Source organism: Triticum aestivum, chromosome 4B (genome assembly GCF_018294505.1).
Source record: "Triticum aestivum cultivar Chinese Spring chromosome 4B, IWGSC CS RefSeq v2.1, whole genome shotgun sequence".
NCBI lineage: Eukaryota > Viridiplantae > Streptophyta > Magnoliopsida > Poales > Poaceae > Triticum > Triticum aestivum.
Window position 1 is genome coordinate 163,238,994 of NC_057804.1, and position 8,429 is coordinate 163,247,422.

At 46.9% G+C, this 8,429-nt stretch overlaps 1 long non-coding RNA gene across 6 annotated transcripts; it reads right to left on the reverse strand.

Annotated features, from left to right (window-relative positions):
• Positions 1 to 3,457: 3,457 nt before the first annotated feature.
• LOC123091600 (uncharacterized) lies at positions 3,458 to 8,198 on the reverse strand. 6 transcript variants are annotated; one of them, XR_006443353.1, is made up of 7 exons: positions 7,898 to 8,198; positions 7,133 to 7,479; positions 7,010 to 7,056; positions 5,720 to 6,461; positions 5,349 to 5,404; positions 4,084 to 4,286; positions 3,458 to 3,575 (listed from the first exon to the last, which is right to left on the reverse strand). It is a non-coding gene; the product is annotated as an uncharacterized lncRNA (long non-coding RNA). The 6 variants fall into 6 exon arrangements; XR_006443352.1 differs by having other exon boundaries at positions 6,962 to 7,056; XR_006443348.1 differs by lacking the exon at positions 7,010 to 7,056 and having other exon boundaries at positions 7,898 to 8,197.
• Positions 8,199 to 8,429: the final 231 nt, after the last annotated feature.

The following is an 8,429-nucleotide window of genomic DNA, read 5'->3' on the forward strand; positions in this document are numbered from 1 at the left end:
CCACGCGATGGAGCATGCCTGGCGGAGGCTTGATTGGCAACCTCTCCGGACACTGTCCGGCGAGCGCTCTTTCTCCTGGAAAAAGTTATGAGCATTATTATACCTCCTAGGGGTCCTTCCCTTAAAAACAACGGTGCGTTGTACCGTTAAGGCGACGTTTCGATTCGCGTCGCACTCCTCTTTCGCCTGCTGGGCCGAACTGACCCTTGATGGTAAGCCGCCGCAGGTTCGGCTTCCCGCCTTAAAGGCACCTCCTGCGATGCACCATTAGTATATGATGGTCAGAGTTGAGCACGGATCAAATAATGGTGTCAAGACCTCGGTCGTAGTCACCTGGGAGGCCGGAAACAAACCGGGGTAGTCAGCCGTAATGGCGACTAGGGCATTGTCCATGCTAAGTTGGTGGAACACCCCATCAATCAGCTCCACCTTTATGTTCGGATCCTCTACGGAGGACAGATCAAGGGATCGTTCCGGATCCTCGGGCTGTGGGGTTAGGCTTCGTATGCCCTCCACGTCCCGGCGCAGTTCCTGCGTCGAAATCACGAAGTAAGATACTTGACTTTGTAAGTATGGATCGGGTAGATAAACGTCCGCTTACCCAGCTCCGAGGGTTGTTCATGGAAAATCTGTTCAATGGATTTGTGCGGAGAAAGTCCTCCTCCTCCTCCCCCTTGTACAAGCCGGACAGGATCTTTGCCAGATCGGCTGCCGAGCCCGGCCCTCTGCGGCCATGACGGGTGGCGTCGTCTTCCCCGTTGAAATCCCACATAGGGTGGCCCCTATATTGGAGTGGCTGCACCCCTCGCATAATGCACGTTGCCATGATTCCAATCATGGTCAATCCGGAGTGGGCCAGTAACCTAATCCGGCCCATCAGATAATGGACGCTCCCATCATCCTCCCGTTGAGGGCTCCGCGGGCGCTAACTCAGGCGTTTCTTCAAGGGAGCATTGCTGAACTCCGGGAGGTCGATCCGAACTGGATTCGGCAGAGGGGCGTCCTCCATGTAGAACCATTCCGAAGGCCAGTCTTCGGACGCCTTCTTCGGGGTGCCGAATAGATATCCGGTCCTGGCGATGCGCCATATTTCGGCTCCGCCCACTTGATATATCGACCCCTCATAAGAACGAGGTACAAGGCAAAACAATCTCTTCCATAGCGCAAAATGGGGCTCGATGCCCAGAAACAGCTCGCAAAGAGCTACAAAGCCCGCGATGTGCGTAATGGAGGCAGGTGTGAGGTGGTGAAGCTGGAGTCCGTAGAACTCCAGGAGCCCCCGGAGAAATGGATGTATGGGAAATCCGAGTCCCCTTATTAGATAAGGGACGAAGCATACCCGCTCTCCTTTGGAAGGGTTGGGGACGTTCTCCGCCTGCTTTCCACCCTTGAAGGTGGCCAGTCCGGCTCGAACCGAAACCATGAAAGCTGGGGGAAGATATCCCTCGGTTTGGAGCGTCACTAGCTCGCTGTGTGGAACTGAGCATCTCCCCCAATCTCCTGGCTTAGGGCTGGGAGCGCGAGAGGAGGAGCCGCGCGACTATCCATGATGGAATGGATTTTTGTCAGAGGCGCTTCGATGAGAACTTGCGGATGGAGGATGGTGTGAGATGGATCTAGATCCTCGCCTCTCTTATAGGCGGCTCGTTCGCACGGCTAGGGGGTACAATGTAAAAATACCCTAGCTTCTCGCATTCATACGACACGTGGAAGAAGGCCATTATTGGGCGTGGAAGCCAAGGAGCACAACATTTATAAGGAAGCCAGACACTATTCGACAGGAACATGAAGTTTGAAAGAGAACCCGCCTTGCAACGCCGAAGACAATATACGTGCCGGACTCGTCGTCGCTGAAGCCCGGTTCGGGGGCTACTGAGGGAGTCCCACACTAGGGGGTGTCCGGATAGCCGAACTATCATCATCGGCCGGGCTCCAAGACTATGAAGATACAAGATTGAAGACTTCGTCCCGTGTATGGATGGGACTTTCCTTTGCTTGGAAGGCAAGCTTGGCGATACAGATATGTAGATCTCCTACCATTGTAACCGACTTTGTGTAACCCTAGCCCACTCCGGTGTCTATATAAACCGGATGGCCTTAGTCCATAGGACGAACAACAATCATACCATAGGCTAGCTTCTAGGGTTTAGCCTCCTTGATCTCGTGGTAGATCCACTCTTGTAACACACATCATCAATATTAATCAAGCAGGACGTAGGGTTTTACCTCCATCAAGAGGGCCCGAACCTGGGTAAAACATCATGTCCCTTGTCTCCTGTTACCATCCGCCTAGACGCACAGTTCAGGACCCCCTACCCGAGATCCGCCGGTTTTGACACCGACACCAGGAGTCCGTCCAAAGGTGATAGTTCGGCTATCCGGACACCCCCTAATTCGGGACTCCCTCAGTAGCCCCCGAACCAGGCTTCAATGACGATGAGTCCGGCGCGTAGATTGTCTTCGGCATTGCAAGGTGGATTCTTCTCCAAATCCTGTGTACCTGTTTGAATAGCATCCGGCTTCTTATAAATATTGCGCTCCTTGGCCTCCACGCCCAATAATGGCCATCTTCCACATGTCGAACGAATGCGAAAAGCCAGGGTATTTTTACAATTTACCCCCTAGCTGCGCAAATGAGCTACCTATAAAGGAGACGAGGATCTAGATCTGAATCACACCATTCTCCCTTCGCGAGCATTCATCAGAGCGCATCTGACAGAAACCCATTCCATCATGGACAGTCGACGCGGCTCCTCCTCTCGGCCTCCCAGCCCCCAGCTTGGAGATTGGGAGAGATGCTCCATCCTGCACAGCAAGTTAGTGACGCTCCAAACTAAGCACTACTGGAATCTGGCACTTTGCCATCTGCCATGGAAGATGGCAAAGGCATGGTCGGCGGATGGCAAACAGTTTGTCTGAAACCCTGCCGGCAAACGCTTCTTTGCCGTCTGCTGGCTGATGGTAAAGAGCCTGTGCCTTTGCCATTAGCTAGCAGATGGCAAATCCCCTTAACGGGGTTAGCCCTGTTAGAAGGCTAACGTGATACTCTGCCGTCTGCCAGCGGATGGCAAAGGATACAGGCTCTTTGCCGTCTGCCAGCAGATGGCAAAGGCTGCATGCTTTACCGTCTGCTAGCAGATGGCAAAGAGCTTTGCCATCTGCTCGCAGATGGCAAAGGTCCCAAATATGCCAGCCCAAATTTTACATGTAGATGACACGTGGCCTCTTTGCCATCTGCCAACTAATGGCAAAGTGCCTATATTGCCCCATTTAATATATTTTTTCTTATATCAATTCATTTTTATAGAAAATCAAACACAAATATATTTATATGACCAATATAGCATATTCAACACATATTACCAATAGTCATGAACACATATATATCGAACACATATCCAACACATGTTACCAATAGTAGCAAGTTTCATCCATACATATACATAGTTTCATCAATATTACACAGTTTCATCAATATTACACAGTTTCATCACAGGTAGCAAGTTTCACAAAGTCAAAACAAAAACTAAAGACAAGCACTCCATCAACCCAAGCTTCCGTGATCTGAAGCAAATCTACAAAATGGGAAAGAAGAAAGTTAGAAGAAGACTAGAAGAAGAAGATTATTATGACGCAACTAAAATGTGAAGATTATTATGATGCAACTTATATCTATAAAATAGGTCATTTTGGAGCTAAGTATGGTTATTATGTCATTTTTGAGCTAACTAAGCATACTAAGTCATTTTGGTGTAAAAATGCTATGTAAGGTCATTTTGGAACTAATAAGTTTATTATGTCATTTTGGAGCTAGCTAAGCATATGAAGTCATTTTGGAGCTAAAATATGTCATTTCGTAAGTCATTTTAGAGCTAGCTAAGCATATTAAGTCAATTAGAGGAAAAAAATTCTAAGTATAGGTCATTTTAGAGCTATCCTAGGTTAAATAGGTCATTTTTGAGCTAGCTAAGCATATTAAGTCATTTTGGAGGAAAAAATGCTAAGTATAGGTCATTTTAAAGCTATCCTAGGTTAAATAGGTCATTTTGGAGCTAATTAAGAAAAGCACTAGGCAAAACTTACCGTCAACCCGTAGGTGAAGGATCAAGGTTCTTGCTCGCGGTAGTGGCCGACGAAGGAGGATCAGGGTCTTGCTCGCGATAATGGCAGACGTCGATGCTTGTCGGGAGTTATGTTGCACCAAATTAAAGATCATTTGCAATGTCTCATTAGGATGAACGCATGGGGAAGTCGTCGAACACCAGACCCTCATAGCAACGAAACAACTGCACATTTAAATCCACATAATCAACCCAAATATATTATGATGTTTTTCATATCAAAATCGGAAAATATATGACCTAACTCATAGTTCATAAATATATGACCCCGTCGGCATCTTCATATATAATTGAACTTATAACACACATGTATACATGTTGTAATTAGAACAAGAGAAATACAGTAGTAACTCATCTCAGTTAGTAATTGTAGACCATTTAGTGAAATAGGTTCTTTGATGTTAAATGCTCCACTACCCTTGCATTCTAGCCGACAATTAATTCTGATTTAACATTGTATGTAACCGTAACTGTGGATGTCCATGTTCTAAATTTCAGAAGAATTTTTTTAATGTAGATGTCAGCAACATTAAAATTTATATCTAATATTTTTGTGTGTATTTTAACAAAAATATGAAGGAGTGCACGTTTCATTTATTATTTCAAAATTACGACCCGCACATTAGTCTCATTCATGTAATGGGAAAAAACAAAGTATTCCATATTCAAATGCTAGTATAAATATTTGCATTAATGGAAACAAACTCGGGAATTTCTAAAATTTAAAGAGGGATTTGATTGATATTATTTAGTTACAATTTTATGCTAAAAGAAGTCTGGGAGCAAAATGTTTGCACCTGATGTGGTCTTATTAGTATATTTTTAGGCAAGATAATGAAGACAAAATAACAAATCTATATGTAGATATGTTTGATTTTTCTTATCACAAATATGTCCTACATACGGTTCCTCTGCCTTAATAACACCATTTCATATTTTTGCATACACCTAATTAAATTGTAAATATGGAAAAACTGTTGCTCAAGCCTAACTTAATTATATGCAGTACAAATTATAGGACATAACTGCTGGCTTTTAGAAAATATGAATAACGTCAATACCCAATCACAGCCAGTTCAAATGAATCCCTGGCCCAATATGCTCTTTAAGGTACAGGGGGAGAGAAAATTTCCATATACATTTAGACATAGTAGAACATGAGCTGAAAGAGTAGCTATGAGCTCAGTTATAAAACTGGAAGTTGCTAGTGTATGTATAATTACATACTTATATTTTTCTCATCTCTTCATTGGGAGATAACATGTATAATTTAGAATGTATATCTGCGGACATAGCAATTGGTCAGTTACAGGATGTTGATCGGAATATAATTGGAAACTTTGATTGCAAGACATACTATACTTCTAGCCAATTATTTGTATCTTCAAATCCTCTAGTCAAGAAATCAACCAAATCATCAATAAATATTATAAGGGAAAGAAACAATGAAATAAAAGGATCTGCAAGATAATGTCTTTTCAACAAAATAGCAGTGCAACACACCATTTGTACAGAAAAACTGTATGTAGCTATCATGCATGCATATGATACTTGATCCTTAATTTCATCATAATCCAGTGGAAGAGACGAAATCATACATCTATGTAGGACGTATATCACTGTCACCCATCTGCCCATGGCATTCAGACACGTTGTTGCCAGCCGTTGCACCACCATCTTGACACATGGGCACCTCACGCCACTACATGAGGATGATTGGTGGTGGAGTCCGTAGCAGGCTGCATGTCGATGTCCTCGTCCGACAAAAAATAGTGCTATTGTTGGTACCTAATGTTCTCTAACTATTTTCCAAATAGAACTACAAAGGTATGACCAGATTGCCTATAAACAGTGGGATAAATAAATGGAATATGTTTTAGTTTGATTTTTGAAAGACATAGTTGAACTCTGAGAAACCAAATTCATAAATGAGGTTAGAGAGGTCGGCCAGGTTACATAGCTATTCTCTCTAGCAAACAACGGAATCAAAGTAGCAAGTCTCGGTGCACGGATAAGTTCCGAAATAATGACAACTTATTTCCATTGTCTAGAACTAAGCATCATTTTCCAAGCTTGAACATTATTAAAGCAATATAAATTTAATCACAGTGCAACTCCATATATGTATAAGAGGCGACGTCAAAATCCCAGCCACTAATTAGCAATTATGTGAAGCTCCAGATGCCCCAAAGGCATGGACGTACTGCAAACCTGTTCGTATATGCTCATTACGTTTGAGTGGAATCATCCCCGGAATCAGCTCGACACTGGCGTTAGGCTGCGTTTCTCGATATTCTCTACGCGACCGATGGAGTGGCAATGGAGAGGGCGTGGGTGGATCTGCAGGACATAATGGCCGAACACATGTCAGCAAGGATACCATGACGGCATGGGAAAAGAGGAGATCAATTGCTCGAGTTGGTGGAGAAGAAGCCACAATAGATGGCGCCAAGCACAAGCATGGCGGCGGCATGAGGACGACAAAGCCGGCAGACTCGCTAGGCCTCGGCAGACTCGCTAGGGCTTTTGCTTTAGATGATCCACGATCTATGGGATTTTTCTTTACGAGCGGTGATCTTATTAGAAAAAAATAACGTGAAGAAGAAGGCTTAAGCCTTGCCGGCGTGGAGTGGCACAGAATCCTCGGGGTAGGGCGAGATATTAGGAGTTCTATTTTTCTACCATACCAAATCAAGCTTGTTACGGCAAGGCAGGAATTGCAAATTGTATTTGCCTAGCTACGTGACCAGATTGGACTTGCCTTTTCTAAAAACCAGATTGGACTTTCTTTTCTAAAAACCATATTGAACTTGTTGCCCATATAAGATTGCAGTACCCACATAGCAAAATGCATTAACTTGTGATTCCAGAATTAAACAACCAACAACCTGCGCCAGGGTAGGATTTTGCACGCAACAAGTACTCTGAAAATAAACTGCACACATGTACAGAACAGAGAACATGAGCCAGGACACTGATCCATATGGAAGAAGAGAAGGGGACGAGCTCACCTTGCAGTTTAGGCTTCGGGGGCGTGGTCGTCCTGGTGCCGCTCCTAGCTTGGGAGCGTCGCTCGGGCATCAATGGCGCCGGGGCTAGCTCCTCTGAGACATGGGGTCGCAGCTCCTTGAAGAAGGCGCGTCGGACGGCGGCGAAGATGGGATCCAGTGGGAAATAGACCGGGCTGACGGGGGTAGGGCGGTGGGCGGCCTGGATCCGGAGCAGCGACCGACGGGGACCGGCGCAGCCGGCCTTGATCCTTGGGGTGGCGGGTGGCGATCGGCGGGGAGCCTCCTGCGCGCGCCCAACAGGTCTCCCCTCCTCCTGCTCCTCCTAGTCCTCCTCCTGGGTAGGAGACCTGCACAGTCCATTGTTGGTGAGATCCAAGCCGCCACCTACCACTACCATCTCAAGTTTTTCAACACTGAATCCCAGACAAAATGAAGCGTAGCACATAGGCTTATCATCGCCGTGAAGCAAGCTAAAAACAATAGACGGTCCTAACAACAGCCAAACAGAGCAGGGGGGAATCCGGCATCAAAAGCGGGCGCGGCACCTGACAGCAGAGACGGGCAGGAGATCCGCGTGAATTCGAAAACTCGCGTCCGTGCGGTGCACCCGCCCCCAGATCTAGCGGGCGCCGCTAACAAGGCCCAGGTCCCCGGGGTGGAGATTCGGCCATTCCCCTGCCCAGAGCGGCAGCAAGCGCGGATCCAGCGGCAATCGCAAGCAAGCAGAGGCAGTATCGGTCGGAGGAAGAGGAGCTTCGTACGAACCTGGGTGAGGAGGCGGGACGGGCGACAGATCGGGCGACGCGAGGCGGCCCGCCGGCAGGCGCTACTGGCGGGCGTCGGCGGGGGCGGCTGGGAGTCAAAGGGGATTCCACGGGCGAGCGCGGGGAGGGAGGGAGCAAGAAAGGAATGGGGGTGGGGCGGGAATGGACCGGCGGGATGGCCTATCCTCCGGCCATGTAGGGGAAACCGACGGTAGCAGCGACCGGTGAGGTTGGCGGCGAACCCTATCCAGCAGCACGCACGGGAGTGGGCTGAGACTGATTCGGGGTGGCTGGGGTTTTTTTAGGGAGGCTAGGGGTTTTCTTTTCTTTAATTTTTCACTCTTTGCTTTTTTTTAGCAAAGACAGAGATAGTCCCATCTCTTTGCCATCTGCCAGTAGATGGCAAAGAATCTTTGCCGTCTGCTGGCAAATGGCAAAGAGGTGGGGCTGGTACGCCGTTACACTCTTGACGGCCATAGGATTTGCCAACCTCTTTGCCATCTGCTGGCAGATGGCAAAGATTATTTGCCATC